Here is an 8,999-nt window from a genome sequence, read left to right as displayed (position 1 = left end):
GTATAATAGAAAGAAAGAATGGTTATTAACTGCATTCTGGGTCTGCTCTTCCTTGAGCGTACATTTCATTTCAGTTACTCAAAGATCGTTCTTCTACAAGGTTCTGCATCCCTCTTCCCCACGGCAAATGTAATTCTGCCGGACGGGGAGACTGAAAGGGAAACTGCTTCTGCAATGTGGTGCTAATGAATGATGAAAATGTTTACTTTCCGACTTCATGGCAAACAGATTTGAAAAAGTTCTAGGATTTTGCTGAAATTGTCTTCCTTTTTACAGTGACTTTTGTGATGTCCTGAATAAAACAGGAGAGTCCAGACGTAGGGCACATCCAAATTGGGTTACTCTGGGGTTACGCTGACCCCTGGGGATGGGGGAAGGGGCACCCCCTCTCTAGTGCTGAGGCCTTAGAACATCAGCAGGGAGATGTGCCCTCGAATGCCAGGTACCACACATGGTCCAGAATGTATACCAAGAAATGGCTTTTCTAATCTGTGTGCACAGATTTAGCAAAAGGACGTTCACTGTAGCATTTGCCTTAACAGCAAAAAACTGGAAATGCATGCTAATGACAGTGGAATTGTTAGGTGCGGTACACAGAAGTAGTCTGCAGCCATTAAAAATACCGGGGTATGGGGCGCCTGGGTGGCACAGCGGTTAAGCGTCTGCCTTCGGCTCAGGGCGTGATCCCGGCATTATGGGATCGAGCCCCACATCAGGCTCTTCCGCTATGAGCCTGCTTCTTCCTCTCCCACTCCCCCTGCTTGTGTTCCCTCTCTCGCTGGCTGTCTCTATCTCTATCGAATAAATAAATAAATAAAATCTTTAAAAAAAAAAAAATACCGGGGTAGAAGTCAAAAAGATGTCTTGCCATGGAAAGAGGGGTTTTAAGTACATGAAGAAAGCCAGGTTTCCAAGTAGTGTGTAAGTCATGGTCTTATTCTTACGGGGGAGAAATAGGTAAACTGCTGTTGATAGAAAACAACATGGAAGGATATTCACCCAAGTATCAACAGTGTTGTCCCTAGGCCAGGGCCACGCAAGGTGATTTTTTCCCCCACCCTTCTTTGTATTTTCTAGTATTTCTGCCATAAGTTTTTGTATAATAAGAGACTTCGGAAATGGCGGGTCATTGGTTACACGAATTATTTCATGCACACCACCCAAGAGGGGATCCTGTAGACATCCTTGATTCTCCGGGTCTCTTTGCCACCACACTGCCGTGTTTTAGATTTGCGACCAATGTGGATCAGCCTTGTGGAGGCTGCCAACTTCCCTGCATGCAAATTTCATTTCACTTCCAGATGAAATCATGTACTTACATTTTGTTTTGCATTGGCATGGATTTTTTCCCTAATACAACTAGAGCCAATTCTACTTTTCTTTGTTTGGAACCCATTTCCTAAATTTCCAAGAAGCATGTAAGAAAGGCCTTCTGAGGTTGAAAGTGATTCAGAACTGAAGCAATTTTGAATTTCTCTAAGGCTTCCTACAAACTGGATTTGGGGTGTTAAACCGTACGAGTGATTTCCTTGATCTTGCAGAGAAGTAGATTCATGTGTCCTCCTTGCTATTACTCTTCAGTACGGTATCCTTCCTGCTTGGGGAACCTTACCTTGTGTTGAGTGTTAGCAGGTGTAGACCCTTGATGGTCCACACCGCATACAAACAGTCTGGGAGGTGTTTGATTCCAAAGCAAATATATGCTTGCTTGACACATTAGCTGTGGCTAACCAGTTGTCGGCACTGCTCGGTAGAGCTCGAGGCCACTGGTCATTAGTTTTGATTGATTAGAAACAGATGTGGTTTAGGGGCACCTGGGTGGCTCAGTCGGTTAGGTGTCTGACTTCAGATACCTGCAGTGGGCTCCCTGCTCAGCGGGGAGTCTGCTTCTCCCTCTCCCTCTGCCCACCTCCCATGTGTGCACACTCTCTCTCTCCCGAATAAATAAAATCTTGAAAAAGAAACAGATGTGGTTTAGCTGTACTAAAATGTGGACCATCCAAAAGACCTTTTAGACAGTTTCAGGGTGTGTCGTGTGGGAGGAATTTGGAGACCATACCTAACCACGCTCTAGAAACCGGAAGTCCAAGGTAGGTAGCTAGCACATGTGAGATTTATGCAACTCGAATCCTTAAAAAGTGACCCCATCTTCTCAATCTGTCACATCCTACTCATCGTTTAAGGCCCAGGTCAAGTGTCACCTCCCTTAGGAAACCTGTCTGACTCACCTGGGAGGCTCGTGCAACCCGAGTATTTGTTCCGACACCTGTCGGGTGCCTGGCAGGGTTCTGGACAGAGCGCTCAGCACGTCACACAGAGTTCTCGTTAGTATGTCTAACTCCCCCGTAGGACACGAAGCCCTCAAGGGCAGGAAATTCTGAGTCATCTCTGAATTCTTGGCACCAGCACAAGCTTGGCGTAGAGCGGGTATCAATAAATATCTGTTCCTTGACTGATGAATGAATATAGGGGACCCCAAATAAAACTGCCCTGTAGACGTACTTGTTCCTGAGGAATAGGCGAGAAGACGAAGATATCATCTGAGGAAGTTACTTGTATACATTTTGACTTCTTTAAGCTGCACGTGTCCCGAAAACACTCTTGAGAGTTTCCTACCTAAGCCTGTTAGGGCCATCGTACAGCGCTTGAGATAGGCACAAATTCAGCCTAGCGTCAAGGCTGCGTAGGGGGTTGCTGAGAGATTTCCACTCAAGACCAACTAACCCCGTATGAGCTGTGTGGTCTCAGGAAGTCTCCTAGCCTCTGGTGGCCTCTCTCATCTGTAAAATGGGCTTGAGGGTGATGCTACTTATCCTGCAGGGTAGTTGAGGGATTGCTAAGAAGCATAAAAATGGGGGCGCCTGGGTGGCTCAGTCGGTTAAGCGTCTGCCTTTGGCTCAGGTCATGATCCCAGGGTCCTGGGATTGAGCCCCAAATCGGGATCTCTATTCAGTGGGCAGCCTGCCCCCCCCTCTCCGTCTGCCTCTCCCCCTGCTTGTGCGCGTTCTCTGTCTCTCTGTGTCAACGAGAAAAGAAAAAAGCATAAAAATGCCTTTTTAGATGGAAAAAGGCCAGGGAAGCAGTTACCCTACAGCTGGCCTGACCTCATTTTAACGTCTTCCTAAGAACCCAGGACTGTCTCTGAAGAGAGTCGCAGGCGGTCCTTGGAGAAACCTGGAAGGGCCTGGAAAGCCGTCTCGTGAGTATCATTTCTTTCCTGAGTTGGGTCTTCCTCCAAGGCCAGGATGGGTTTCTGTCCACCCTCAAGCGCGAGGCCTGATGTGGCTCCCAGAACGGCGTCCTGCGGCCGTACTGGAGACGTGCTCGAAGGCTACGTGCCATTCCTCCAAGAACAAAAGCTGCCTTTTAGAAACAGCGCTTGTTTTCAGCTTCATCCTTTGGCCATTTGGGAAAATAATTTGTGACGTTTTATAAGCAAACAAGCCCGAGTGGATCTTACAAAGTTAAGACTGATGAAAGGTACCATGCCCTTTGCAACGGTGGTGGGAATGTTCCCTCTGCTGCCAGAGCAAGGAAAGAACCCAGCGGCCAAGGTCGCAATCAGTAATCTGGGGCATCAGGGTTTGGCTGTGTTGCACCTCGCCATCTCGAAATCATTCGTTCCTTCTTTTTTCTCCACTGTGAAAGTTTTCAAAGACAGGTAGAGAGAATAGTACAAGGAACCACGATTTTTCCTGCCCCGGTTTCAAGGATTATCAACTATGTGACACCCTTGCTTAATCTTCCTCTTTTCCTTTAAGTATTGCTCTGTCCTTTGAAAATATGTTCCCAACACCTCATCCTTCGGCCTGCTCCTAAATACTTCTGCGTTTCTAAGAAATGAGGGTATTTCCTTACACAATCGCATCGTTGAAATGAATAATTCCTTGCGACTGTCTAGTGCTTTGTGCCTGTCCCAGTGCCCTTGGTTGTCTCAACATTCTCTGTTTACACTGCTGAGCTCTCACGGTCACCCTTCCTCAAGCCATCAGTCTCACGAACGGGGACTCCATGGCGTTACGGGCCTCCTGATGTGATGGGACTCTGTGTGCACGTCCCCTGTGGAGTATTCGGACTTTCTAACCTGAATCCCACCAAGACTTTGGGCCTAACTTCCAGTACACAAGAAACATCCAGGGACAAAGTAAACAACATCGTGAGGAGACAATCAGACAAATCTAGAACATGGGACCCTAGAGCATAGCTGGTCTAAGTTCATCAAAAAGTTAGTGTCAAGGGGGGAAGAGAAAAAGGTGGAGGGACCAATCTGACTAAAAGAGATTCTAGAAACACAGCAACCTGGATTGGCTGTGACTTTGAAAAAACAAACAAACTATAGGTTCGGGGAAATTTGAATAGGAACTGGGCTAGATGATATCAGGACGTTGTAAGTTTTCTTGAGCACAATAATGATACTATGGTTATGTGAGAGACTCTCCTGATTTTTAGGCAATACAGGCTGTCTGTTTAGGGGTGAAAAGTCATGATGTCTGCAGTGCACATTCAAATGGCTCAAAAACCTTGTGTACAGAGAGATGATATGGCAGAGGTCAGCAACTGCTGAATCTGGTGATGAGACGTATACAAGCGTTCGCTGTCCTCCTCCTCTTCCGTATGTTTGAAAACGTGCAGAATAAAGATTGGGGGGGAAAACATGGATGATGACAATTCCTACTTCACTATTCCACAGGCAGGATGATATTAAAAATATTTGATGATGTGGATTATAAATTAATATGGAAATGATAAAGCTAATATATTTTCTTTTTTTAAAAAAAGATTTTATTTATTTATTTATTTATTTGACAGAGAGAGACAGCCAGTGAGAGAGGGAACACAAGCAGGGGGAGTGGGAGAGGAAGAAGCAGGCTCCCAGCAGAGGAGCCTGATGTGGGGCTCGATCCCAGGACTCCGGGATCACGCCCTGAGCTGAAGGCAGATGCTTAACGGCTGAGCCACCCAGGCGCCCCTATTTTCTTTTCTTTTTGAAATAACCTAAGATATATAAAAGACATTTCGTGTAGGCAGAGATAGATAAAAATGAAGGGGTATGTATTGTAGCAGAAATTATTCATCACATTATTCTAATAATTTCCAAGTCATCTATTGAAGTTTAGAAATTGTTGGTGTGATCTTTTGTTCAGTACAGCGATTGCTGGCTAAATGGCGCCCCTGTCTGGGCCGGATCTCACTTAGGGATTGCATCAAACTTTTCCAACGGCTTTGGCATTAAATCAATAGCATCAAGGGACACAGAGAATCACTTTTATTATCAACAATCGTGCTCTCAACACTGGACTCTGTCGGTTTGTACTAAACTGCCAGCATCTGCATTTGGAATTTTTCTAGCCTTTATCATAGTGAGATTTTTATATAGCCAATCTCTATTATCAACTATCTTACAAATACTTTGTTAGAATGTGAGATAAGTTTGCTCAATTTTATTAATTTTTGTTCACTTAAAATCCACAAAGCTTTGCCAACATCAGTTGGCCAACTTCAGGATTAAATCAATTACAACGCATTAAAGCTTACTATGTTCATTTATTTATTTTTAAGATTTTTATTTTTTTGAGAGATAGCATGAGCAGGAGAGGCAGAGGGCGAGGGAGAGAGAATCTCAAGTTGACTCTGCTCTGAGGGCAGAGCCCGACTTGGGGCTCGATCTCACGACCCTGAGATCATGACCTGAGCCAAAACCAAGAGTCGGTACTTAACCAACTGTGGCATCCAGGCACCCTTATGCTCATTTATTTTTATGATAAAATAGCAAATATGTTCTCATGTAATTTATTGGACAATTTAATAGTTTTTCCCTGGGAATTGCCACTTTGTTGTTTTCAAAGATGTATCATATTTCTTTGTTTTTCTAATACCTTCTGTTCCTTTTTCATGTTTTCCTTCACCAGTTTTCTATGCTCATCCTCTATTTATCAGCTTCAATAATCAAAACCTTTCTTGTAGGGGCGCCTGGGTGGCACAGCGGTTAAGCGTCTGCCTTCGGCTTAGGGCGTGATCCTGGAGTTATGGGATCGAGCCCCACATCAGGCTCCTCTGCTATGAGCCTGCTTCTTCCTCTCCCACTCCCCCTGCTTGTGTTCCCTCTCTCGCTGGCTGTCTCTATCCTGTCGAATAAATAAATAAAAAAAAAATCTTAAAAAAAAAAACCACCTTTCTTGTAGAACTCGACAAAGTACTCAGAGAACTGGCATCTCTGTTTGAAAAGTATTTCCTAAAACCACATCTCTTTGTTTTCATTTTCCAAATGTTAACTACTCCTACTTTATCATTTCCATTAAAGATAGAATTGAAGACTCAATTCAATTTCCAAACTATTCCTGTAGCTTTAGTACCTCCGACTGCCCGTGGATCCAAATATTCTTCTGATTTTCAATTTATAGGTTCTCAGCTCTTAAGATACACTAGTTAATTTTCTTGGATAGTTATTTGGTGTGATAGTAAATACAGCGCTTTTCGAAGAAAAGATTTAGTGATTTAGGTGATTTACGTATTTTATTGTATCATTCACAGATAATGTATCCACAACGTATCAAACATCCAGAAAATATTCTAAACTTGGGCCAAAATTTTAGACTTCCTTACTAGCTTCACACCAGCATTATCTATACAAAATCAATAATGTTTACTTATAAATTCTTCCAGCAGAATCATTTTTATTGAGTAATAACAATAAAGCTCATTGTATTACTTCAAATATTGCTCACTGAAGACAAAGAGAGTCATTACATGGCTTTAAAATCTTAAAATCTCACTTTTGGGGAAATTATCAATATATTTCTATGTATAAGAGGTGGAAGTTCATAAAAAATGATTAAAATTTGGGGCACCTGGGTGGCTCAGTCAGTGAAGTGTCTGCCTTCAGCTCAGGTCATGCTCTCAGGGTCCTGGAATCGAGCCCCAGGTAGGGTCGGGCTCCCAGCTCGTCGGGGAGTCTGCTTCTCCCTCTCCTTCTGCCCCTCCCCCCACTTGTGTGTGTGAGCGCATGTGCTCTCTCTTTCTCTCTCAAAAAAATAAACAAAATAAATCTTTTAAAAAATGATTATAATTTCATGGCCTTTTTTATACATTTCCAAAAAGAGATCTTCTTATTTTGGTAGGTTTGTTTTGAACAAGTTTCACTTGTTTACTACTCAAATAACCGCTTTGTTGAGATATAATTCACCCTTTTAAGTGGTACAATTCAGTAGTTACTGGTATAGTCACAGAACCATTTTGGAGCATTTTCATCACCCCTAAAAAGAAATCCCATCTCCCTTTCCCCGTGCACTCCAGTCCCTGGACACCTCTGATCTACTTTCTGACACTAGGGATTTGTGTGTCCCGGACATTTCATGTAAATGGAATTATACAATATGTGGCCTTTAGCGTCTGGCTTCTTTTTCTCAGCATAATACTTTTCAGATCTATACGTGTTGTAGCCCCTATCTGTACTTCACTCCTCTTCATGGCCAATGATATTGCTTTGTATGGATATAGCACATTTTGCTTATTCATTGGTTGTGAACATTTGTATTGCTTCCACTTCTTGGTGATTATGAATAATGCTTTGCAATGAGTTTTGCAATGTATAAGCTCTCATTGTTAAGAGGTGGAGTCTATTTCTCTACTCCTTGAATCTGAGCCGACCTTATGATTTGGTAATAAATTGGGTAATAGAATGTATCAAAGGCCTCTGGGTTTCTGCTGTCCCTCTTCACCCCTTCCACCACCACGAGAACAAACCTAGGAGGGTCTGCTGAACCATAAGAGGCATTATGGAGGAGAGCCCAGTTGTCCCAACCAAAACCATCGTAGACCATGTCTACAGCCACCTGACCCCCAAACCTAGGAGAGCACCCAGCCAAGATAGCAGATCTGTCTGTCCACAGCTGACTGCAGGTGAGTGAGGGAGCCGAGCCAAGACCAAAAGACCTGCCCAACCAAGCCCAGCCTAAATCACCAACCTATGGAACTACGAGTAAGATAAAAGGTTATTGCTCTAAGGTGTTGCCTTTCGGGAATGATTTGTTAGGCAGCGATAGCTAGCTGATGCAGGTAGGGAAAAACCTGGGTGTTAATGCTGAACATTTGCTAACAATGAGGTGATCACGTGAAGCACAGTGCGGTTCACCCTGTCAGCACCGACAAGCTGCCATCATCCTGGATCTGTGGACCCAAAAGGCAAAAGCGGCTTCCAAATGGAACAAGCCAGCTGACATCCAGATCACCGAGGACAAGCCCCAGGCCGGCTCCCCAGCACCCCACCATCAGTACAGAGGGTGACAGCTGCACAGTGGGATGAGCCCTGCCCTTCACGTGATTGAAGAAACCTAGCCCAACAATGCTGGGACCTTGAGCAAAACACCTCGCCTTCCTGGACCTCGGTTCCCTGCTCTGGAAGAGTAAGGGTGGCAGAGGGTGAAATTTGAGTCTTGAGGGAGGTGTGTAGAGTCAGAAGGGGGCTGGGGTTGAGTCACCTGGTGGCCATAGCCTGGAGGGAGGGCCTGTGGTGTTCCTGCTCCTGACATCCCTGGACATGTCCCAGTTCCTGCCCAGCCTGGTCCTGGCTCTTCGGCTCATCTCTGATAATGTGTGCTCCTCAGAATCCCCCCAGCTAATCCTGTTTTCTTGTCAACGTTACAAATAGCTTTTGTTCCTTGCAACTATTAAACCCTTGCTGATATACAACTCTCGAGGGGTGGCCAGTCTAGAATTCTAGAGAGCACCTGACGCAGTCACGTGGTTAATCATTGGTAGGGATGTAAGGGATACGTCAGTGAAGAATTGGGTAGGGGGAAGGTGTGCGGAGAGAGGCTTTGGAAGACCTTCCAAGAGTCTAAGAGGCAGCAGGGTTCAGGACAGTCTGCAGCAGAACATGGAGAGACTCCGGTGTGTTGGGCATTATTCTAGGCCCCAAGGGGAAGCACAGATGAGATAATCATCGTGAAATAAACTAGAATACAGTGCAATATATGGAACGATAAACGCGTCTTTGAAGT

The sequence above is a fragment of the Ursus maritimus genome, unplaced genomic scaffold, assembly GCF_017311325.1.
Source record: "Ursus maritimus isolate PB19 unplaced genomic scaffold, ASM1731132v1 scaffold_7, whole genome shotgun sequence".
Taxonomy (NCBI): Eukaryota; Metazoa; Chordata; class Mammalia; order Carnivora; family Ursidae; genus Ursus; species Ursus maritimus.
This window is presented reverse-complemented; position numbering follows the sequence as displayed.